The sequence below is a fragment of the Phyllobates terribilis genome, unplaced genomic scaffold (genome assembly GCF_046119375.1).
Source record: "Phyllobates terribilis strain yellow unplaced genomic scaffold, ASM4611937v1 Scaffold_11__3_contigs__length_659146591, whole genome shotgun sequence".
NCBI lineage: Eukaryota > Metazoa > Chordata > Amphibia > Anura > Dendrobatidae > Phyllobates > Phyllobates terribilis.
Genome location: NW_027362771.1, coordinates 374,740,221 through 374,767,079, shown reverse-complemented (window position 1 = coordinate 374,767,079; position 26,859 = coordinate 374,740,221).

The window sequence follows — 26,859 nt, the reverse complement described above, 5'->3', positions numbered from 1 at the left end:
GCGGGCGCTTATATCGGAGGAGAGGTATGACATCGTAGGTATAACAGAGACTTGGCTAGACAATAGCTACGACTGGGCGGTAAATTTATTAGATTATAGTTTATTTAGAAGGGACCGGAAACAGGGGAAAGGCGGAGGAGTCTGCTTATATGTAAAGTCATGTCTAAAACCCAGACTAAGGGAAGATATAGGAGAGAGAGAAGAGGGGGTCGAGTCCATGTGGGTAGAGATAGAGGGGGCAAAAAATAATAATAAAATATTACTAGGGGTCTGCTATAAGCCACCCAATATAACAGAAGAGAATGAGAATCTGCTATTAGGACAAATAGACAAAGTAGCAAAACATAATGAAGTGATTGTAATGGGGGATTTCAACTACCTGGATATTGACTGGGAAACAGAAACCTGTAGATCTCAGAAAGGAAAAAGGTTCTTGACAAATATTAAGGATAATTATCTCTCCCAACTAGTGCAGGAACCAACGAGAGGGAAGGCCGTGTTGGACTTAATATTGACTAATAGGCCTGATAGAATAACTGAGGTACAGATAGGGGGGCACCTAGGTAATAGCGACCATAATATTATCGACTTCAAAATGCCCTTCAGTAGGGTTATCAATAAGGGAACAACAAAAACATTAAACTTTAGGAGGGCGAAGTTTGATCAGCTGAAAGAAAGCCTTCAACTTATTGACTGGGACAAAGTTCTTAATCAAAGGAATACGAATAGTAAATGGGAAACCTTCAAAAGAATTCTGAATACTCAGTGCGAGAGGTATATACCGTATGGGAATAAAAGAGCCAGAAATAAGAGGAAACCAATATGGTTGAACAAGAACGTAAAAGGGGCGTTAAATAGCAAAAAAGAGGCATTCAAGAGATTAAAACAGGAAAACAGTAAGGAGGCACTAATGTGTTACAAGGAAAAAACGAGAACCTGTAAAAAACAAATAAAAATAGCGAAGGAGGAAACAGAGAAACGTATTGCTAGGGAAAGTAGATCAAATCCCAAACTGTTCTTTACGTTTATAAATAGTAAAAGGATTAAATCGGATAATATTGGACCGATAAAAAGTGAGGAAGGCAAAATCATAGAGAAAGATGAGGATAAAGCTAATCTATTAAATCATTTTTTTTCGACAACTTTCACAAAGGAAATCGAACTAACAGGAGAAATGAGAAGTGACAAGCTTAATCCTCCACTAAGTATGACAAATCTAACCCAAGCTGGGGTACAGAAACGCCTCAGTAACATTAAAATAAACAAATCACCAGGACCTGATGGCATACACCCACGGGTACTAAGGGAACTAAGTAATGTGATAGACAGACCGTTATATCTTATATTTAAGGACTCTGTTGAGACTGGGTCTGTGCCACTTGATTGGCGACAGGCGAATGTAGTGCCAATATTCAAAAAGGGAGCGAAAAGTGACGCCGGAAACTATCGGCCGGTGAGTCTGACGTCCGTTGTGGGCAAAATTTTTGAAAGCTTCATTAAAGAGGCAATTACGGAGCATCTTGATGCTAATAATCTTTTAATCCCGAACCAACATGGATTCATGAGGAATCGCTCCTGCCAAACAAACCTGATTGGCTTCTACGAGGAGGTTAGCTCTCGAGTAGATCAGGGGGAACCAGTGGATGTCGTGTATCTCGACTTCTCAAAAGCGTTCGATAGAGTGCCACATAATAGGTTGGTATACAAAATGAGAATGATGGGGCTGGGGGAAAATGTCTGCAAGTGGGTAGCTAACTGGCTAAAGGATAGAAAGCAGAGGGTGGTTATAAATGGAATATACTCAGATTGGGTAAGCGTCACTAGTGGGGTACCACAGGGGTCTGTACTAGGCCCAATGTTATTTAATATCTTTATTAACGACATAGTCAACGGGATAAATAGTAAAATATCAATATTTGCAGATGACACAAAGTTATGTAAAACAATTAATACAAAAGAGGACAGTGCAGACCTACAGAGGGATTTCGATAAGCTGGGTATGTGGAGCATTAAATGGCAAATGAGGTTTAACGAGGAGAAATGTAAGGTCATACATATGGGAAGGAAAAATGGAAGTCACCAGTACTCACTGAATGGGAAATCATTGGGGAATTCAGAGATGGAGAAGGACTTGGGCATCTTGATTGATAGCAAACTAAATTGGAGTGCCCAAAGTCAGGCCGCTGCTGTAAGGGCAAACAGGGTAATGGGATGTATCAGAAGAGGTATAGCTGCAAAGGATGAGAACGTTGTTCTTCCACTGTACAGAGCACTGGTCAGACCACACTTGGAATACTGTGCTCAGTTATGGGCCCCAATATATAGAAAGGATATAAATGAGCTTGAAAAGGTACAAAGGAGGGCAACAAAATTAATAAAGGGAATGGAGGGACTGCAATACCCAGAGAGGTTGGCAAAACTAGGACTATTTAGCCTGGAAAAGAGAAGGTTGAGGGGGGACATAATAAATGTGTACAAATATGTTAGGGGACAGTATAGAGACCTTGCCAGGGATTTGTTCAAAAGGAGGAATATTACGGTAACAAGAGGGCATTCACTAAGACTGGAAGAGAAAAGGTTTCAGCACCAGCATAGGAAGGGGTTCTTTACGGTAAGAGCAGTGAGAATATGGAATTCACTGAGTGAGGAGACGGTAATGTCGGATTCACTACATCAGTTCAAGCGGGGACTGGATGCATTTCTAGATACCAGGCAGATTTCAGCATATACTTAAAAATAAAATAAAATAGTAGGTTGATACAGGGATTTATTCTGACTGCTGGTTTCAGAGTCGGGAGGGAATTTTTCCTCAGGTGAAGATTGGCCAAATCATTTGGGGTTTTTGCCCTCCTCTGGATCAACTTTAGCAATTACAGAACTAACAGGTCGAACTTGATGGACGCAAGTCTTTATTCGGCTTTACAAACTATGTTACTATGTTACTATGTTAACAAAAGCACTGTGAGTCAGCCGTAGATTCTTGAGTGCTTGTAAACTACTAAATAATGATTTGTGGTGTAAAATGTTTACTATCAATGGCCAATTAATGGTTTTAGGTATTACTTATATTTGTATTAGTAGAATACATGTGAAATAAGCTCTTTTACTGTAACTATAATTGTTGGAAGAATAGGGTTTATAAGATAAGGAAAAATAGTAAATAATTTAAAATTCCTATTCCCAGCAATAATCTGGAGGTTAAGTTTCTTTATGTAATTCCGGGTGGTCTGGCAATACACTTATTAATGTGGGATTGGCAGATGGAAAAAGGAAGTTTCTTAATGTCTACCCACATATTTTATTGCTCCTAAAATCACTATCTGACTATTGCTCCTACTTCCAAGTTCCACTTTCTTCGAGAAACCAATAATCTACAAACATGTTGATAAACAAAGAATGAAGAGCTAGGATTCCGATCATGGTACATCAAACAAGGAGTCATCAACATGTACACATTATCAGCCATGCATGAAGAGCCGGGACATCTCCTGAATACAGCTGTGGTTTGAGAGACAAACAGATGCCTTACAGCAAAGTCATAATGGTTCATTTCTAAAGAAAAAAAGAAGATAAAACGTGGGACAGAAATACAAAGGTCAATTCATAGCGGTATATAACAAGCTTCTTTAGCTTTTAATCTCTTCACCCCGTGCCATCGTTTTTTGCTCCCCTTCTTCCCAGAGCCCTAACTTTTTTCATTTTTTTTTCAATATCGCCATGTGACGGCTTATTTTTTGCGAGACGAGTTGTACTTTTGAATGACACCATTGGTTTTACCATATCGTGTACTGGAAAACAGGAAAAAATTCCAAGTGCGGTGAAATTACAAAAAAAGTGCAGTTCCACAGTTGTTGTTTTTTTTGTTTTGTTTTTTACCATGGTCAGTAAATGCTAAAACCGCCCTGCCATTATGATTCTCCAGGTCATTCCGAGTTCAGAGATACCAAACATATATAGGTTCTTAATTATTTATTTGGGAAAAAAAATCCAAAGTTTGTTTAACCCCTTACTGGCCCAGGGCGTATTAGTACACCACAGGCCATCACCCCCAGTTCAGTGAGGGCTCCAGCGCTGAGCCCGCACTGAACCGGGCACATGTCAGCTGATTATTACAGCTGACATGTGTCCGCAACAGCCCCGGGTGGAATCGCGATCCACCCGCAGCTGGTAACATGTTAAATGCCGCTGTCAATCTCTGACAGCGGCATTTAACATCGCCGCGCCGGAAGCGCGGCATTAGCCCCGCCCATCGGTGACCCCTCACGTGATTACGGGTCACCGATGGGTGGTCATGACAACCCTGGGTCTGCAGCAGACTCCAGTGGTTGTCATGTAAAGATTACTAGGAGCGCCACATAGTGGTCGGCGCTCATAGTACAGGAGCATTTCTGCTACATAGAGGTGATCTGCTCATCGCCTCTATGTAGCAGAGGCGATAAGGTAATTGCTGCTTCTAGTCTCCTATGGAGACTATTGAAGCATGCAAAAATATAAAAAAATATATAAAAGTTTAAATCACCCTCCTTTTGCCCCATTCAAAATAAAATAATAAAAAATAAACCCCACATACACATATTTGGTATCGCCGCATTCAGAATCGCCCGATCTATCAATATAAAAAAAAGAATTAATCCAATCGGTAAACGGCGTAACGAGAAAAAAATTCCAAACGCCAGAATTACGTTTTTTTGGTCGCCGCAACATTGCAATAAAATGCAATAACGGGCGATCAAAACATCGTATCTACCCCAAAATGGTATTAATAAAAACGTCAGCTCGGTGCGCGAAAAAGAAGCCCTCACCCGGCCCCTGATCCCAAAAAATGGAGACGCTACGGGTCTCGGAAAATGGCGCCATTTTTTTATTTTTTTTTTTTTAGCAAACTTTGGATTTTTCTTTAACCACTTAAATAAAAAAGAACCTATACATGTTTGGTGTCTACGAACTCGTAATGACATAGAGAATAATAATGGCAGGTAAGTTTTAACATCCAGTGAATGTGAAAAAAAAAAAAAAGAACTGTGGAATTGCATTTTTTTGCAATTTCACCGCACTTGGAATTTTTTTCCAGTTTTCTCGTACACGATATGGTAAAACCAGTAATGGTGTTTAAAAGTACAACTCGTCCTGCAAAAAATAAGCCCTCACACGGCCATATTGACCAAAAAATATGGCTATGGCTCTGGGAACAAGTGGAGCAAAAAACAAAAATGCAAAAACGGAAAATCCCAAGGTCGCGAAGGGGTTAAAAAAAAAAATGTTGCCATTTTCCGAGACCTATACCCTCTCCATTTTTTGGGATCTGGGGCCGGGTGAGGGTTTATTTTTTGCGTGCTGAGCAGTCGTTTTTATTGATACCATTATGGGGTAGATATGATGTTTTGATCGCCTGTTATTGCATTTTATTGCAATGTTGCAGCGACCAAAAAAACGTAATTCTGGCATTTTGATTTTTTTTCTCATTATGCTGCTTACCGATCGGACTAATTATTTTTGTATGTTGATAGATCGGGCGATTATGAACGCAGCAATACCAAATACGTGTATATTTTATTTTTTTTATGTAATTTTGAATGGGGCGAAGGGGGGGGTGATTTAAACTTTTATAATTTTTTATTTTTTTAATATTTTGAAACACGTTTTTTTTTCACTTTTTACATGCTTCAATAGTCTCCATGGGAGAATAAAAGCTGAGATCATTAGATCGCCTGTGTGTAGCAGAAATGCTCATGTACGGCACATGTCGTTAAGGGATTAAGGAGGAGCATGACGCTCTGTAAACATCTCAGGTAAGCATTTTTTGCTGGGAGGGGCTGGACACTATACAAATTTTCAATGCTATGATTAACCCCTTCCTGTATTAGAGCATGAATTAACATACTGGGATGGAGTCCACATGTGTGCTCAGGAGCTGACCTCCAGCCACACAAGGCTAAAGCCGAAAATATTACAGTCTCTAACAGCCACGACTAGAGCCAAGTTACGGCCACAAAGGTAACCATTTAAACAGTCAATCTCTGAAAGCGGCATTTCAATGGATGCACGCCGATACTTGCGTGCTCTGACTCCCTTTGACCCCCTCCCGGTAACTATGACAGCCGAGGGTCTGCTGAAGACCCCCATCGATTTTATCTGGGTAATCCTGTGAAACTCAGCAATAGGCCATAGGCTGAGCTTCATAGGAGATGCAGATTTTCATTATATGCTGCAATACAGTGGTATTGCAATATATTGTATAAGCGCAGTATATAGTATAAAGTTTTTTCAAATAAATCAAAAAAATAAAATCACCCTTTTTTCCCCCATTAAAAATTAAGAAAAAAAAATTTAAATAAACATATTTGGTATCACCGCACTCGTAAAAGTCCGCTCTATCAAAATATGGAATTTATGAACCCTATATTTTTTCCTCGCTGTAACAAGGAAAAAAAAATCAAAAACGCCAAACTTATATTATATATCACCTCCCTAAAAAAAACTGTAATAAACAATTAAGGCATCATCTGTTCACTAAATTGTTGTAAATAAAAATGTCAGCTTACTGCAGAAAAAAACAAACCCTCACTTAACCCCATCAAAAGAAAAATCAAAAATGTTACAGGTCTCAAAAAAAGGCAACACAAAGCAAAAATATATGTTTTTTTTATAATATTCAGAATTTTTCACAGCTTAAAAAGAAAAAAAAATTGATGATTGTGTAAGATGGCGCGGGGCGGTAGCCGTGAGCACGGTACTCGTCTCTTGCACCCTAGCACGTTACATGAAGGTGGGGGTCCTGGCTGGGTGTGTGGTCTTGTGTTCTAAAGGGCGCTATGCCCGTACAGGCCGCATGTAACCAATGACGCTGTTTGCCAGCATCAGATGTTAACCAGTTCATGAAAGGAGACCACCAGTTCTTAACAAACGATTCTTTACTAAACAGCCATTGCGTGGCAACCATGTACACAAGATAGCGGGTACACAACTTCTCGCACATTTCTTCATTAATACAGAGCATTTCGACAAATTATTTTTATTGAGATTTTACAACATTTTTAATATTAGGTGGGATACAAGGGAAGAGGGGAGGTTAATGGGGGGTGGTAAAACAGGGAAAAATATAGGAGAAAATAGGTGGGGAATAAACAATACAAATAAGTCACTAAGAAGTAATACTTGCATAATTTGAAAGTAAACAATGCTTTCGAGTACTATAATTGTTACTGAAAATTGTTAAAGTATTTCTATAGAAAAAAAAACATACATAATTTAATCTAAGAACTCTAAATTTTCCGGCCTTACGGTTTACAATAAAATAACGGTAATGACTTTGAAGGAAATGCTTTCTTCCAGAGATCCCATCTATTGCAGTATTGTTGGAGAGGATTACTTCTTACTGCATACGCTAGCTCAAATGAGTTATGAGTTGTAACTTTATCAATTATTTCTTCAATAGATGGGATATTGGAAGATTTCCAGTTAGATGCTAGTAGGTTCTTTGTTACTAAAAAGAGATGTAGAATAATAGATCTGAATTTAGGTGGAAAATTCTCTATATCCAATGATAGTAATGCAAGATGAGGTTCCATTGGTATATCCATGTCTGTTATTTTTTTTTAAGTGTAAAAACTTCCTCCCAAAGTTTTTTAATTTTGGGGCAGTCCCAAAATATATGATGTATATTTGCTATCATCCCCCATTCTCTACAACACAGATTTGAGTAATTTGCAAATGCTAAATGTAGCCTAGAAGGTGTGTAGTACCATTTGGTTATACGTTTGAAGAATGACTCTTGCAATGAGGCATTAATGGTTGAAGAATATGTAAGTTCAATAGCTTTTTGCCATTTTTCATCAGAATATTGAGCACTTAATTCCCTTTCCAATATTTGGGCATAGGGAGGATTTGAGAAAAAAAAGAGTCTAGATTTATTATTGAATAAATTTCTCTGGTGTTCCATAGGTTAGCTTGTATTGGGTTTTGTATAAGCAATAGTATGTCTTTTGGAAGCACCAATGGAAATTTAATGTGTTTCCTCATGTATTTCCTTAATTCGAGAAATATGTAAAATTCTTCTCCATTTTAGTGCTTGGAAATTTCTGAAAGAATTGGGCTTATTTTAATATAGAGCATTTCAATACAGTCTCATTACTTCCTTGGCCTCACACATTCCTGCCTGAACTGGTCTCATTTCCTTCACCACCACCCAGCTTAATACCTCAGTACAGTCCATGAAAATTATTTCCTCTTCCCTCGGGTCCGCGTCTGAATCTCCTCGCAGAGGAGAGGGTTTTCCAATAAGTCCGGACTCAGCTTCAAGCTCTTTGACTCTTAGGGACCGTCCACCCAGGACACTTATTATGTCTCACATTCTATTCCATCCTGGCCCATTACCTTTAAGAACTGTAAGCTACTCTGGGCCTTGCTTCTAGGTGTACCTTCTCCGGACCCTTCTCACTTCGTCACTCTGCTCTCTGGTCAGTCTTCTAAGCTGGCACTGTCCTTCTTTCTGTGTCTCTGTAACTCTCTCTCTTTATCTCTGTAACTCATGATCACGCTATCTCTGTCCTGTCCTCCTTTCTCTCTTGTTACAAAACACCCACTGCATGCAGCCTTGCTGAGCACTCAGAACAAACATCTGCTCTAGCTGCAATCCAGGCCCTGTCAGAGTCACTACCAGAAAGTCCTCTCTGATCCTACTACATACCCCTCCCTCTCTGGGCTAGTCCTAACATTTAACTATGTCTTACCCTACTGTCTGTTGCTGGGAAGAACTCAGCTTCCTAACAGTACAGTGGAAAACATTACAATACACCACATCACAATCCACACTCCACATTACTATCACCATAACGCATGACATTATACACACACTAAACTTTACATGATACCCAGCAGTGATGTCTTCAAGGGGAAACAGGGCAAAATGTCAATCTCCCTAAATTTCACCCTTCTTTAATGATGGTCATCCTCGACCATCTGAAAATCCTGGAAGACGCAAATGATTCACTGCAGCCTTCACGTGTAGGTCACTTGTAAATCAAGTCAATGTACACCACTACAGCTTCTACACTGGGAAACGATTTATTATAGTTTATTTAGTTTTTGATTTATAGTAAGTGGCTGGATTACCATTTACTTTACATTTATAAAGTCTGATGTTTCAGTGTTATCCTAGATGTGTGCCTATTTGTATAAGAAGGTAAATTAATTGGTGACTGTCAATAATTTAGAGTGTGAGCCCCAATAGGGACAGTGATTATGATAATGTCTGGAAAGTGCTGAGTTAATTAATGCCGCTATAAAAGTGAGTAAAATAAATAATTTAGCATTACAATTATAGATGCATCACTGCATAAATACAAATCTTTTTAATGCCCAAACAAAATGGCATCCCTTCTTGAAAAGTCTTCCACAGAGATTTTCTCCATAAGGGTGTTTGCCTTTTTGAGTGGTGGGGAGTTAAAAACTTCTACTGGAAAAGCTGTTATTTCAAATTGAAAATACATCATGCAGGTAAGAAGAATTAGCTTGAGATAACAGGAGACTGTATGGGAATAGCAATGCCTCCGAAGCCCCAACCAGATGCCCCCGAAGAAGTAGAGTAAGCAAAACTTAGTTAGTCATGTGTGCAACACACACACTCCTTTGACTAAGTGTTGGACACGGTTTTTACTACCTTTGTTTAAATGGAATTTTGCAAATAAAATAAATATCTTTCGGGGCGCTCTACTTCTTCAATAGCTATCTTTCACTAACGGAGTCTTCTTTAGCTTTCCTGACATTATTAGACCAGTGGGATTCGTTATCTGGTGTGACAAAGTCACTGGGAAAGTATTGGAGTGGAGAAATGCAGCACTGAGGTTGTTAGCTCCAATAATATAAACCTAGGAAAATGCTGCAGCACACGTAATGCTGAGAAGGGTTAATTGGGCAAGTTTAGTGGTAGGTTGATTGAACAGTTGTAGAGTGGGAGGAGTCCAGAGGATAAATACCTAGCCTTCTAGAGCATTCAGTGTTGGGTGGGCCTAGAGGTGCAAACTCTGGAGCTGTGTTTTCGTGTTAAGGAAAGCTGAACTTTTGTTGTTTGTTCCTGAAGCAGACGGATTCCCATAGCAACAAGGACTGTCCCATATATTATGTTTTTATTTTCCTGTTAGGCCGGGAAGGTTGTGTTTGTTTTTCTAACGTTGCACTGGTTTATGCAGTACTCTTAATAAACCACAGAAGATTTAAAAAGACAGTGTTCCTGTGTCTACCTCTATGTGCAGCCGAGTGAGCTGATCTACCACACTGGATACTGTCAAAGATTTGACTTCGTTATTCACTAATCTGTTATGGGACCTGAAGACCTTGATATTCCAGTATAGGCGCCTAATATTTCCAGCTAAAATTTCTTACCTCCACTGTGTATTTTCAATTCAGTTTTTTTATTCCTTGGGTGTTGACCTGCATCCTCTACACCTTCTGCGGTTATTTGTATGGACTGCGACTATTTTGACTTTTATGTTATTTGTAAAAGCTATTGTATGTTTAGAGTCTGGAGTCAACTGACATTTCTGGTCATTACCATTCTTCAGGGTGGAATTTATAAGTCCACTATAACCAAAGAGATTTTCAAGAATTATTAAACTTAGATGGAGATTTGAGAATTGAAGCAATTGCAAAACAAAAAAAATTCCCTAGGTCTGGATTATACAGCCTATAGTTTAATTTTTTACAGATAATGAAAGAAATTGGAATACTCTGATTAATATTAAAGGAATTGTCTACTACATTTTTTATTTTAAAACTTGACCTACGTTGGTTTTAAAATAGAACACTTACTCACCTACCAAAACGACGCTTTTCCTCCATACTGCAACCCATGTCCAATGCCAGTCTTTTCACTTCTTCTTGACTGCAGCGGTCATTTACTATCAAGCCAGAATTGAACTATGATATTGTTTCTGCCACCTCAGGTGGTGGCCACTGATTGGCTGCAGTGGTCATGTTATGCTCCAGCCAGAAGGGGAAATGAGAAGAACAGCAGTGGACACAGGCATCTGTTTAGGGGAATGACGGGTGTCTGGGGAGTATGTGTTTTTTTGTTTTGTTTTTTTAAGACCACCATGACCCCATTTTTAAAGCAGTAGTGGACAACTCCTTTCATTAACGCGAGAATATAATTATAAAATTGTCATTAAAGAAGTCTACAACCTTTTCTTCAGACATTATTCATGTTTATTAATGTTTCTTAGACAACGAACTTCAATTATCAGCTCGGTGCCAGAGAAAAACATCTTATTCTTGATACATCAATTATAGTCATGTAAAATTACCAAGTATATTGTATAATCTGTTGTTCTTTATACAGTTTGACAGCACATGAAAAAGTATGTATAAAAAGTTTTCTTGCCCTCAAGGAGTTGTTAAAATACAAATTAGATACACAAGAAAAAAAAAACAAGTACCATCAATATGTGGAATTTTCCTGCCTTCAACTTGTTTTATGGGAACAATTCAGGTTTTCTGTTCTTTTATGTTGGGAAAGTGCATCTTTTTGTTAAAAAATAAATATTCTAACAGCACTAGCTCTAAAAAGACAAGGAGCATGACAGATATCAGTACTTCTTTATTACAGTCTTACTTTATTTTTGTCACTATAACTAATACAATTTTAATTTGTAAATCTAACTCTGCCACATTGTGGGAGGCTGAAATGTGTTCTTAATTCTATCATGGGGACACTGTGTCCAGAATAAGATCACAGACTGTGCGAATCCACTCTTACACTTCCAATGCATTTTCTGCTATTTTTCAATATTTTAAAATATATTACTAACCTCCAGCAGCGTGGCTGAGTTATTTAAAAGGTTACTGCCATTTCAACAAACTTTGCATAATCCAAAGGTACAAGTGAATAAAGGAAACATTATATATTAGGAGAGAAAAAGTTTATTTCTCCATTACTTCTCCACCTCAACTCCCTCTGCCTTTTTAACCCCTTCACCCTTGGGCAGTTTTCCGTTTTTGTTTTTTCTTCCCCTTCTTCGAAGAGCCTTAAAGTTTTTATTTTTCCAGCCATGTAGCCATATGAGGGCTTTTTTTGTGAGATGAGTTGTACTTTTGAATGACACATTCATTCTGCCATATAGTGTACTGGAAAACGGGAAAAAATCCAATTGCAGTGAAATTGCAAAAAAAAAGTGCAATTCCATAGTAGTTTTTTTGGTTTCTTATTTACCATCTTCAATATATGGCAAAACTGACCTGGCAATATGATTCCCCAGGTCAGTACGAGTGCGCAAATACCAAACATGTACAGGTTTTTGTTTGTTTTTTTGTTTAAATGGTGAAAAAAAATTCAGAAATTTGTTAAAATTTTTTTTTGCTTTTGTTGCCATGTTCCGAAATTCGTATCCTTCTCATTTTTCGGGATCTGGAGCTGTGTGAGGGTTTATTTTTTGTGTCCTAAGCTGACTTTTTCACTGATACCATTTTGGGGTAGATTACATTTTATTGCAATGTTGCAGTGACCAAAAAAACACAATTCTGTCGTTTTGATTTTTTTCTTGTTACGCCGTTTACCGATCGGTTTCGTTTATTTTATATTTTCATAGGTCGGACATTTCTGAAAAGGCGATACCAAATATGCACTTTTTTTTTGTTTATTGTTTTATTTTTAATGGGGCAAAAGGGGGGCAATTTGTACTTTTGTGTTTTTTTTATTTTTTTAATATTTGTTAAAACTTTTTATTTTTTTTACTACATTTAATAGTCCCCTTAGGAGACTTTAAGATTGCATCGTCTGATTGCCTGTACTAGACATAGCAGTGTTTCAGCACTGCTATGTATAGCAGAAATCACGATCTCCTATGAACGTCGGCAACTGGCCGGTGTTTACAGGAGTTTTGTGATGACAGGAACGAAGGTCTTCAGCAGTCCACTGGCTGTCATGACAACCCATCGGCGCCCCGCGATCACGTGACAGGTGTGCCGATAGGCGGGATCAATGATGCTCTTCCTGTCAGCCATCAAGTTTGGGGAAAGATGCGGGCTCAACGTGTGAACCCGCATCATAGGCATGGACACAGCCGATGATGTACATGTACATCAATGGTCGCAAAAGGGTTAACATTCCCTTTGGAAAACTAAAATCTGACCTATTCATAACAAGATGGAATGCCAATCCACTTAGGGATCAGATTACAGTTGCCTATTAAAGTCTACGGAGAAGGGATGGTAAAGCAGAGAGGCAGGGAGACACTCAAATCAATGCTGCTGCTTTCTTTTAAAGGGACTCTGTCAGCACAGAATGATTGTTCAAACACCCGCTTTGTGCAGAAAGGTGTAGCCAATAATTTAAATTCACCTTCCAATCTGCTTGTTTTCCCTCCATCTCAGACCTTCTCTCTTTTGATTGACAGCTCTGGCTTCATAGAGCCAGAAAAAGCAGAGATACAGGTGCATCTCACTAAATTAGAATATCATCAAAAAGTTTATTTATTTCAGCTCTTCAATACAAAAAGTGAAACTCATTATATATAGTCATTACAAACAGAGTGATATATTTCAAGTGTTTATTTCTGTTAATGTTGATGATTATGGCTTACAGCCAATGAAAAAACACAAAAGTCATTATCTCAGTAAATTAGAATACTTTATCATGAAAATGATCTTGCTGCGGAATGCACGGTTCTTCTTCTTGAACCATGGAAGGAAGTGCTGTTTGAGAAACTCAACATACATTATGGAGTTCATCTTTACCCCTTCAGGGATCCTAAAGGGGCCGACAATCTCTCTCCCCATGATTCCAGCCCAAAACATTACTCCACCTCCTCCTTGTTGGCGCCGTAGCCGGTTTTGCATGGGGTGTCCATCAACCAGCCATCCTCCACTCCATCCTTCTGGACCATCAAGATCATTTCATGCATGATAATGCCCCGTCTCATGCTGCACATAACACATCTGCATCTCTGGCTGCTATGGGCATAAAAGGGGACAAACTTATGGTGTGGCACCCATGCTCCCCTGACTCAACCCCATTGAGAACCTCTGGAGCATCATCAAAAGGAGTGTCTATGATGGCGGGAGGCAGTTCACATCTAAGCAACAGCTCTGGGAGGGTATTCTGTCCTCATGCAAAACAATTAAAGCAGAAACCATCCAAAACCTGACAAATTCAATGAACGAGAGAGTTCAGAAGTTCCTTTCGAACAAGGGGTCCTATGTGCAAATGTAACATCACCTAGAATAAAGTTTTGAGTTGAAAACTGTTTGATTTCAGTTTGTAATAACCTGCTAATGCTTATAATTTAAAAAATGACCATTTTTTTGTTCTTTATTAAAATGAAAAGGTTGAAAACTCTGCTGTGCATAATAATTTGGAACATGCATTTTGAGTGCAGTTTGACTTTTTTATTTTTAAAAAAATATACTGTTATCATAGGCAGTTTGTACAAAAACCTTTCAATTGTACTCTAATAGTTATTTGACTGGAAAATTACAATGACTGCAATTCATATAGGTAATTTGGGAAAATCTGAGAAAATATTATTTGCATAATAATTTGGAACACAGTGTATAACAACAGCTTGAAAAATGTTTTTAAAATCCGAAATGTTGGCCTACTAAAATGTATGTTCAGTAAATGCACTCAATACTTGGCCGGGGCTCCTTTTGCTTCAATTACTGCATCAATGTGGCATGGCATGGAGGCAATCAGCCTGGGGCACTGCTGAGGTGTTATGCAAGCCCAGGTTGCTTTGACAGCAGCCTTCAGCTCCTCTGCATTGTTGGGTCTGGTGTCTCATCTTCTTCTTGACAATACCCCATAGATTCTCTATGGGGTTAAGGTCAGGCGAGTTTGCTGGCCAAGCAAGCACAGTGATACTGTTGTTTTTAAACCAGGTGTTAGTACTTTTGGCAGTGTGGACAGGCGCCAAGTCCTGTTGGAGAATGAAATTTCCATCTCCAAAAAGCTTGTTGGCAAAGGGAAGCAGGAAGTGCTCTAAAATTTCCTGGTAGACGGCTGCGCTGACTTTGGTCTTGATAAAACACAGTGGACCTACACCAGCAGATGACATGGTTCCCAAAACCATCACTGACTGTGGAAACTTCACACTAGACCTCAAGCAGCTTGGATTGTGTGCCTCTCCACTCTTCCTCCAGACTCTTGGACCTTGATTTCCAAATGAAAATTGGAACTCTGGGACCTTGTGGAATGTGTCAATGATTGCCTTCTGGACATCTGTCAAGTCAGCAGTCTTCCCCAGGATTGTGGAGCCTACTGAAACGAACTAAGGGACCTTTTTAAATGCTTAGGAAGCCTTTGCAGGTGTTTTTTGTTAATTATTTTAATTTACTGAGATAATGACTTTTGTGTTTTCATTGGCTGTAAGCCATAATCATCAACATTAACAGATATAACCACTTGAAATAGATCACTCTGTTTGTAATAACTGTATATGATATAGGAGTTTCACTTTTTGTATTGAGGAACTGAAATAAATTAACTTTTTGATGATATTCTACTTTCGTAAGATGCACCTGTAGATGGATAACAAGAAGTTGACAGGTGTATTTCAATGATTGACCAAGACATAATGCACCAAGCACCTGTACTTGGCTGGAACAGTCATTGTGTGCTGACAGAGTCCCTCTAAGTGTTTATCTCACCCCAGATCTGGATTCACTACACTGCTCTGTAGGGATGTGTAATGTCCTGGGCTACATAGAGACTGGAGAGGAGGAATGCCTAATGTCTGACTGTGCTGTGTATGAGAGACATCATAGCAGGTATGCTGCACACAGTGTTTCGGAGACAACAAGTCATATAATGGCCAGAAATAGCATTAATCCTCATGTACTGTATATGATAGCTTATTTTGAAAAGTCTCCAGGACTTACAGGTATACTTTAAAATCCCAGGGGTATCGTCACCCACTTGTCACGCAAGGTGTGGGAAAGACTTAGCGCAACACAGAGGGAAAAGGGAAAGGAAGCCCAGACACTAGGGAAAGGGGGAAGTGGAGACCTAGTCTGGTCTAGCGTCACCCTGTCTGAAGTACCGTCCCTATATTGCCTCTTCAGCAATCGCCACACGCATAACTTGCCCTATTTTCCATGTCGTATGGCTACAGCTAGGAATGTTAGGAGATGAGCACCAGTCAACCTACACTAAACACTATAGACAAGGGAAGACAAAACAGGGGGAAATTGCTTAGCTTTAGAGGAGTCCAAATATGCACACAACCTCAAGCTCCAGAAAGGACAAAGTGCTGCTCCTGCTAAGCCTCACAAGTAGAAATGAATATAGCTGGCGACTCCCTCTCTGACACACCAGGTATATGTACACCCAGGCCAGAGAGCTAATTAGCAAGAGAGAGGTAGCCGCTCGGCCCTAAAGACAGCCTCTTATCTAAGAAGCTGTCTGCAATGCCAAACATAGAGATCTCCTGCAACCCACTGCAGGGCGACTGTCTGTCACTTCTGACACACCCGTGACGGTACCCCCCGTCTACGAGTGGCCTCCGGACACTCCGGACCAGGTTTCTCAGGAAAAGAGGTGTGGAGTGAGCGAACTAATCTGGAAGCGTTCACGTCTGAAGCTGAAACCCACATCCGCTCCTCTGGACCATAGCCTTTCCAGTGCACCAAGTATTGTAGAGAACGATGTTGGAGACGAGAATCTACAATCCTTGAAATCTGGAACTCCAGATTACCATCAACCATTTTGGGGGCAGTGGTGGAAGAGAGAGCTCAAGAGGTTCCACATACCTTTTGAGTAAGGACCCGTGGAACACATTGTGGACCTTAATGGCCTGAGGAAGTTCAAGACAAAACGCTCCTCGGTTAATGACGGCGGTTATTTTATAGGGACCAATAAACCCAGGTCCCAGCTTCCAAGAAGGAACTTTCAGTCTTATATTCCTGGTAGACAACCACACAGTCATTCACATTCAGGTCCGGACCTGGCAAGCGTTTTCTGTCAGCCATACGTTTATACCTGTATCCCATGGTCTTTAAATTACACAGAACACCCTGCCATACCGAGGAGAGTGACAAAGCAAACTGTTCCTCCTCAGGAACTCCTGAAGCTCCTCCCCCACTTAAGGTACCAAACTGTGAATGATAACCGTATGCACCGAAGAACGGTGATCTGCCAGTGGATTCTTGACGGTGATTATTGATGGCAAATTCTGCCAGCGGTAAGTAGGGTGCCCAATCCTCCTGATTTTTTGGAGACGAAACACCTGAGGTACGTCTCCAAGTTCTGATTGACACGCTCAGTCTGACCATTCGACTGAGGGTGGAGGGCAGAGGAAAAGGACAGCTGCACCCCCAGTTGAGAACAGAATGCCTTCCAGAACTTGGAAACAAACTGGGTCCCCCGATCAGACACCACATCGGAGGGAACCCCGTGAAGCTTCACAATCTCATTTATGAACACCTGATCAAGTGTCTTAGCATTGGGAAGTGCAGGTAATGTGATGAAGTGAACCATTTTACTAAACCTATCTACTACCACCAAAACCACCATTTTACCTGCAGAAACCGGTAGGTCAGTAATAAAATCCATGGACAAGTGTGTCCAAGGCCTACTAGGGATAGGTAGCAGAAGAAGAGTACTTGACAGACGGGTATGAGAAACCTTATAATGTGCACAAATACTACAAGCAGCTATGTGTTCAATTACATCCTGATGCAACCCCGGCCACCAAAAACGACGAGAGAGGAGGTCCACGGTTGCCTTACCACATGGATGCCCAGCAAGCACAGAGTTATTATGTTCCTTGATTACTTTGCAGCGCAGATCAGATGGTACAAATAACTTTCCTGAAGGGCAGGAGGCAGGGGCGTCCCCCTGAGCCTCCAACACCTCACCCTCCAGTTCAGGATAAAGAGCCGAAATGACTACCCCTTTCTGTAATATTGGGGCAGGGTTCTCATGGTCACCACCACCAGGGAAGCTCCAGGACAAAGCATCAGCCTTCACATTTTTGACCCCTGGACGAAAAGTGACAACAAAATTGAACCTAGTAAAAAACAGGGACCATCTGGCTTGCCTAGGGTTGAGACGTTTAGCTGACTGGAGATATGACAGGTTCTTATGGTCAGTAATAACAGTAATACGATGGACAGCCCCCTCCAACCAGTGTCGCCATTCCTCGAACGCCAATTTGATCGCCAAAAGTTCCCTCTTACCCACGTCATACTTTCTCTCAGCTGAAAACTATTTTTTAGAAAAGAAGGCGCATGGACGCCATTTACCAGGGGACAAACCCTGAGACAACATAGCCCCAACCCCGACATCCAAAGCATTGACCTCCACAATAAATGGTTGAGAAACATCGGGTTGACAGTATATAGGTGCAGTGGCAAAATGATTCTTTAAGGAAGAAAAAGCCCGGAGGGAAGAATCCGACCATTTGGAAAAATCAGACCCATTCTTAGTCATGTCAGTAAGGGGTTTCACAGAGTGTATTGTCATTAAGGTTTGTGAGTGACACATACCCATAGACTGTACATTGTAACTTGTATGTGAAGCTGGACAGTCTTGGCAATGCGAAGCTCCAGGACGGTCATGACTTTCTAGCAGCTAAAGCACCCAACAGACCAGACAATGTGTAGCTAAATAACCGATTGAGTTATCAATGTCTTTTACAACCCCACTTTTCACCAACTATTTTGGGGCCTACTGGTATAGATTAGATAATAACATTGCCTAATATGATATTATCATCACTATGAAATCATCACACCAGTAACACCATATGATGAACTATTATTGTTCAAGGGACTTCTTAGCTTGTGTCAAGCTAGTGAATATCAAAAATAAATATACATTGTAACAATGTAATAGGTGCCGGACAGTACACTGGGTCTTCTCCTCCATGTCTGTGATTCTCCAGCCCCTCTGCCTGCCTCCAGTCTCTGAATGACAGGTCACTGCTGAGATTTCAAACAGAGGAGGCAGATCATTCACAGACCAGAGGCAGGCAGAGGGATGTGAAGACTTAGTGCATAGTCCAGCCCCTGTGCACCGAAATATAATTAGCAGAAAACTTCAAATGATTAGTGATGAGCGAGCACTAAAATGCTCAGGTACTCGTTGCTCAGGTCGAGCAAATTGGAATACTCGGGTGCTCAACCCGAGCAACGAGCCCAATGTAAGTCTATGGGAAACTCGAGCATTTTTCAGGCGGCTCCCCCCGGCGGTCTGCAGAGGGCCTAAAAATTGAAAAATCGATGGGAACAGAGCTCAAATGACATGGAAACAGCATGGGGAAGACCCCTGGAAGCATTTCTGACTCCCAGGTCACTGCTGTCAACAATGTTGTCAGAGTATTACGCCACTTTTACGGACTCACAATAAAACATACAAAAACAAAACCAAATGGATTTTCCTCGGAAATATATTAAGGAACATCCTTTCCAGGGTAATGACTTGTATATAAGGAAAAATAAATAACCAAATCCAAAAATACTCCCCCACACCTTGGGCTATGTTCACACGTAGCTTTTTTGATGCGTTTTTGCACTTTTGCATTGCTTTCAACAAAGACAAATGCATTCACTGGGAAATGTCATTTTAACATTTTACAACCTTATCTGGACATGTGGTGTGAGACACATCATCAGACACATGCATACAGTGCTAAAAAGACATGGGAACAGCATGGAGAAGACCTCTAGAAGCATTTCTGACTCTCAGGTCACTGCCTAAAAGTGTGCCCATCATAAGTGATCCTTGGCGCATGCGAAGATGCCTCCCGCCATGCACCTGTCGTTGCAGACTTGCAACAATCACCGTCCACGTCCTTGTCCCAGTGCAGTGTTCAGTTGTCCCTATCCCATTCCTTGGAATGCAAGCGCAAGTATGCAGCCAGCCAGCCACCCACAGGCTGCAATACTATACTGCCAAATTTTCGACAGCTGCTTGCACTTGAAATGTGGCCTTTTAGGCTCGTGGAGGCGGAAGCTTTTCATAGCCTCATGCCGGCGGCAGTCGGGTGTCCATACTCGGTCCCCAGCCGCCACTGTTTCTCCCGGTGTCATCTCCGCCTTCCACAAGCACGGGTCCCACAACATTACCCGTGCCCTCCCCAGTGCACTTACTGGGAAGGACCGCCTAACCACAAACACGTGAACAGGTGAATGTGGCCAGGGACAGTACGGAGGCAGTCCACAGCTTTTTTTGCTGAGTTGTATTTCACCACAGCCATATTCTTTAGCTTGGTGAAAGGACTTGGGAAACCATATCTACCCAGCTGTCATTTCTCCCAGGAAGTCCTCTAAAGCTGCTTTCACTTGAAATGTGGCCTTTTAGGCTCGTGGAGGCGGAAGCTTTTCATAACCTCATGCCGGCGGCGGCCGGGTGTCCATACTTGGTCCCCAGCCGCCACTATTTCTCCCGGTATCGTCTCCACCTTCCACAAGCATGGGTCCACAACATTACCCGTGCCCTCCCCAGTGCACTTACTGGGAAGGACCGTCTAACCACAAACACGTGGACAGGTGAATGTGGCCAAGGACAGTACGGAGCCAGTTCACAGCTTTTTTTGCTGAGTTGTATTTCACCACAGCCATATTCTTTAGCTTGGTGAAAGGACTTGGGAAACCATATCTACCCAGCTGTCATTTCTCCCAGGAAGTCCTCTAAAGCTGCTTTCACTTGAAATGTGGCCTTTTAGGCTCGTGGAGGCGGAAGCTTTTCATAACCTCATGCCGGCGGCGGCCGGGTGTCCATACTTGGTCCCCAGCAGCCACTATTTCTCCAGGCATCATCTCCACCTTCCACAAGCATGAGTCCCACAACATTACCCGTGCCCTCCCCAGTGCACTTACTGGGAAGGACCGCCTAACCACAAACACGTAGACAGGTGAATGTGGCCAGGGATGGTACGCAGCCAGCTTTTTTTGCCGAGAGTTTTATTTAGCTCGGTGAAAGGACTGGCATAGAGAGAAACCATATCTACCTTGGGTATCATTTCTCCCAGGAAGTCCTCTAATGCAGCTTGTTGCAGAAGCAATGGCAGCCCGTCCAACATCAACTCGCACTTGTCGGTGGTGCTTTGACACACAAACATCTTTCTTTGCGCAGTAAATTTCATGAATACGGAGTTGGACAATGGCCTGATCTGCAATGCGGTTTAAGAAATAACATGCATAAGCATGTCCGATCCACATTAAAAAAGCAGCCATAGAGTGTCCGGGAACCTTCCCCCACACTTGTCTTAGCCAGGGCTGCTTCTCGGCAGAGTTGGACTGGCCCACCAAAGAACCGGAGACTCGTCCGGTGGGCCCTGGCTTCTCCTTCAGGAGAGTTCATAGTGCCTAGGTGAGGCCATGATGATGATAGAGGCCACCATCTGCTTAGTTTTCTGTTACTTGGAATGCAAGCGCAAGTATGCAGCCAGCCACCCACCCATCCACCCACAGGCCGCAACACCAAACTGCCAAATTTCTGGGCAGCTGCTTGCACTTGAAATGTGGCCTTTTATGCTCGTGGAGGCAGAAGCTGTCCACAATCTTATGGCGGCGGCGACCGGGTATCCATACTCGGTCCCCAGCCGCCATTATTTTTCCCGGTGTCGTCTCCGCCTTCCACAACATTACCCGTGCCCTCCCCAGTGCACTTACTGGGAAGGACCGCCTAACCACAAACACGTGGACAGGTGAATGTGGCCAGGGACGGTACGGAGCCAGTCCACAGCTTTTTTTGCTGAGAGTTGTATTTAGCTTGGTGAAAGGACTGGCATAGAGGCAAACCGTATCTACTCTGGGTGTCATTTCTCCGTCACCAGGTTCCGCCCATTGTCACACACGAGCCACAGATCAGGCTGCTGTGTTACAGCTTTCAACAACTCTGCAGCACTGGGCGGTTTGTCAATTAAGCATTAAGCATGTTATCTTCATGTTATCTTCATTAAGCATGTTGCCGCTTGGCCAAGGCAGTGCTGCAGTGCTGTCAGCTTGTGACTGATGTGGTCATTTCGGAGATGGAGGAGGAGGTGCAGGAGCTGAAAAATGTGATTACATTGAGGTTAAATTGGTGACGCTGTTTTTTATACTAAAGAAAGATCCTATTGTTTTGGGGTTTTTTTACGTTATTTTTACGTTATTTTTTAAGACCAATGCATTCAACGGGAAAAGTAATTTTAACATTTTACAACCTTATCTGGCAATGTGGTGTGTGACACATCATCAGACACATCCTGTTTTATTTATGATGGAGGGACTCTGAAAGTCATAAAGCCTATTTTTATAGGGCCATCAGACAGCCCTTACGATTCTTAAAAGGCCAGCAGTCTGCCCTCGCTATTGTTAGAGCGCCATCAGCCGGCTATGCTTTGTTGTTCCCATTATTAACATGTGGGTCTCCTATACTGTTATTGTGTATCCAGTGACTGCAAGGGCTGCCAAAAATTTGGAAACAACCCAATACCCCTTTGAAGAGACATAGAGGAGGGTCTCAGTAAAAAAAATTTTCCCATTATAAAGGAGTGGGTCTCCTATAGTGGTAATGCCCATGCTGTGACTGCAAGGGCTGCCAAAATTTGGGAAAAACCCCACTAAGAGTTTAAAGACACATAGAGCAGGGCCACAGTAATGACAAATTCTCATTAGAAAGGAGAGAATCTGCTATACAGTTATAGGGTATGCAGTGAGTCCAAAGGCTGACCAATTTTAGGAAAAACCCCACTAAGAATTTAAAGACACATAGAGCAGGGCCACAGTAACAAGGTACGACATGTTCCCATTAGAAAGGAGAGAGTCTGCTATACAGTTATAGGGTATGCAGTGAGTCCAACAGCTGACCAATTTTAGGAAAAACCCCTCTAAGAATTTAAAGACACATAGAGCAGGGCCACAGTAACAAGGTACGACATGTTCCCATTAGAAAGGAGAGAGTCTGCTATACAGTTATAGGGTATGCAGTGAGTCCAACGGCTGTCCAAATTTAGGAAAAGCCCCACTAACAATTTAAAGAGACATAGAGCAGGGCCACAGTAATGACAAATTCCCATTAGAAAGGAGAGAGTCTCCCATAGTGTTGGCCTATGCAGTGAATGCAAGGGCTGCCAAAAATTTGGAGGCACTTCAATGCCCTTGGAAGAGACGTGGAGGAGGGCCTCATAAAAAAAATTTTCCCATTAGAAAGGAGCGGGCCTCCTATACTTGTAATGCCCATGCACAAGTGTATGGGCCGACAAACATTTACCCCTGGGGGGTATACATGAACATACTGTATAAAAAAAATTTTTTACGGGCATCATAAACACCCTTTAAAAAAATTATGGGGGTATTGCATCACGGACCACGGTCACCCTGGTGATATGGTGGAGGATGAGGATAAGGAGGAGGACAAGAGCAAATAGCCAAAATCAGGAAGCGTATATCCATGTGTGGGTGTGAAAAGGTGCATGGGAATACACCTCCCAAGAAAAGACACTGGATTTGAGTTTATGTTGCGCTGCTATCATTCGGTGGTGTTGAGAAGTCTGGCCCAATCCAGCCCTTGTTCATTTTTATAAGAGTCAGCCTGTCAGCATTTTCAGCTGACAGGCGGATGCGCTTATCAGTTATAATTCCACCAGCTGCACTAAAAACTCGCTCTGATAAAACGCTGGCGGCAGGGCAGGCCAGGACCTCCAAGGCATAGAGAACCAGTTCATTCCACGTATCCAGCTTGGATATCCAATAATTATAAGGCACAGAGGAATCACGGAGGACGTTGGTGCGGTCGGCAAGGTACTCCCTCAGCATCTTCCAAAACTTTGAACCCCTTGTGAGAGTACCAGGTGCCTCAGGGCCTGTGTGATGGGAGGGTCTGAGAAAACTCTCCCAGAACTTTGACAGTGTTCCCCTGCCTCTGCTGGATTGAAGTTGTGTCTCTCTCGCCTGTACTCCTTGGTTGTCCAACGAAGTGGGAGAATAAGAAAAGGGATATAAACCACAAGTATTCAATAGAACGACGAGCAAAAAGTGGCAAAGTATAATAAAAAGTAACTTTTATTTATCTATTTTAAAAAAGATTCAATAAATATATAGAATATAAAAACGAACGATAGAAAATATTTCAAACAGTAATTAGCAGCCTAAGAAGTGGGTGTATCTGTGGAACTAGTAACACGCCTAATATAGTTCCCTCTAACTAGGGAACTTAATGGACCACAGGTGTATAACACTATAGACCACCACCTCAATTCCAACTAGGTGGTCTTGGTCTATACCAAAGAAAATCCTGTCATGCAGTAAGTATTAGAACATATTGGACATGCAGGCATGAGTCAAGAATCCCCAGCACCCATAACTTCAACTCAAAGATGGGTAGGGAGAAGAAAAAGATAGACCAACTGCAATGTAGAGTCTAGATGTGACATAGAATACCTGGTGAAAGATAATTAAGATATGGAACAATCTCACCGTTAGAATGTCAATATCATCGCTGTTGACTCGTATCTATGCAGTTCTAAAGAGGACCCTTTGGAAGTGGCATTATCCAGTAGAGTACAGGACTCGTTTCTTCTGGAAGGACCTAAACCAACAGAGTGAGGGGTGCCCTCCCGACGCGTTTCCTCATGCTAATGATTCATCAGGGGAGAGAGCGATAATGCAGATGGGTCTATCGACCAGCAGTGGAAATGGCACAGCTGCTAAGTGGCACCCGTGCTTCTTTTAAATGTACCGGTGATACCGCGCTATAGCGGTAGCGTCACTTCTGGTTTTCGGCCCCTCAACTTCCGGTGTTTGGAGCGCATAAGCCGGCAGATGACACGCAAGCATCATTTCCAATGACGTAAGCCTCCAACTGGTCAGATGCTTGCTGTGTCATGATGGCAACCCACTGTAAACCATCCAGACACAGCTGTGGAACCACAGGTAAACATACTGTTCCCCGGGTCAATCGGGTCACCATTAGTGTAATTCAGCTTGCGTGATGATTAAATAGAAACATCACGCAGCGCCCTAAATAGGGTGGGAAAGAAAACGGTTTGTCACGGGGTTCGAAGGAAGGGGAGGGGGGCAGTTGGGAGGAGGAAATAATTGATCTGTTCCAGAGGCACAGTTCTCTCATATGTAAATCTATTGGCTCATGTAAGTAAATAGCTTTATACTGTGTGGAGAGAAGCCTAAAAATATATAGGGGAGTTCAAATGGAGTACACGATGTATATGTGTATGGGCCCCTGTATAATCCTTAAAGCTGCAGACCCCACTGGACAATGCACCACTCAAGTAGTGAGTGAGGTTATTTTTGGGGGGGTTGTTTTTGGGGGGTAATGGTAGGGAGCACAAATGCTAGCTAACGGGAGAGAGGTGAACCCAAAAGTAGTATTTAGTATTTGTTGTTTATCATTTGATGATGCTCCAGAGGTTCTCAATGGGGTTGAGGTCAGGGGAGCATGGGTGCCACACCATAAGTTTATCCCCTTTTATGCCCATAGCAGCCAGAGATGCAGATGTGTTATGTGCAGCATGAGACGGGGCATTATCATGCATGAAAATGATCTTGCTGCGGAACGCACGGTTCTTCTTCTTGAACCGTGGAAGGAAGTGCTGTTTGAGAAACTCAACATACATTATGGAGTTCATCTTTACCCCTTCAGGGATCCTAAAAGGGCCGACAATCTCTCTCCCCATGAATCCAGCCCAAAACATTACTCCACCTCCTCCTTGTTAGCGCCGTAGTCGTGTTTGCATGGGGTGTCCATCAACCAGCCATCCTCCACTCCATCCTTCTGGACAATCGAGATCATTTCATGCATGATAATGCCCCGTCTCATGCTGCACATAACACATCTGCATCTCTGGCTGCTATGGGCATAAAAGGGGACAAACTTATGGTGTGGCCCCCATGCTCCCCTGACCTCAACCCCATTGAGAACCTCTGGAGCATCATCAAAAGGAGTGTCTATGATGGCGGGAGGCAGTTCACATCTAAGCAACAGCTCTGGGAGGGTATTCTGTCCTCATGCAAAACAATTGAAGCAGAAACCATCCAAAACCTGACAAATTCAATGGACGGGAGAGTCCAGAAGCTCCTTTCGAACAAGGGGTCCTATGTGCAAATGTAACATCACCTAGAATAAAGTTTTGAGTTGAAAACTGTTTGATTTCAGTTTGTAATAACCTGCTAATGCTTATAATTTCAAAAATGACCATTTTTTTGTTCTTTATTAAAATGAAAAGGTTGAAAACTCTGCTGTGCATAATAATTTGGAACATGCACTTTGAGTGCAGTTTGAGTTTTTTATTTTTTAAAAAATATACTGTTATCATAGGCAGTTTGTACAAAAACCTTTCAATTGTACTCTAATAGATATTTGACTGGAAAATTACAATGACTGCAATTCATATAGGTAATATGGGAAAATCTGAGAAAATATTATTTGCATAATAATTTGGAACACAGTGTATGTGCGGATGGTATCCAATTCTGGAGGAGAGGAGACTCTCATCCAGACCTGGGTACCATTATACCTGTAAAAAAAAGAATAAAATAATAAATAAAGTTTATACTCACCTGTCCAACGGCTTCTCTCGGCATGCCGGCAGCGCTGAAGGTCCTTCGGTGACGTCACAGTCATGTGACCGCAGGCCCTTCACCGCTCTGTCTCGCGATATGCCGGCAGCCAGGAAGCAGCGCTGCAGCCACGCCGGGGCATCGGGGGTGAGTATAGCTTTATTTCATTTTATTTTTACGGTTCACACTGTATAAATCCACGCTGTTTGCATGGATTTATACAATGTGACCTAGTTGTCAAGCACTTTCCAAGTGATGCTATCGCCTGGAAAGCGCTTGTCAATCTGCATGCGGAAATGCATGTGAATCCGCATGTGGATCCGCATGTATTCCGCATGTATTCTGCAGGAAAAACGCATGCACAAT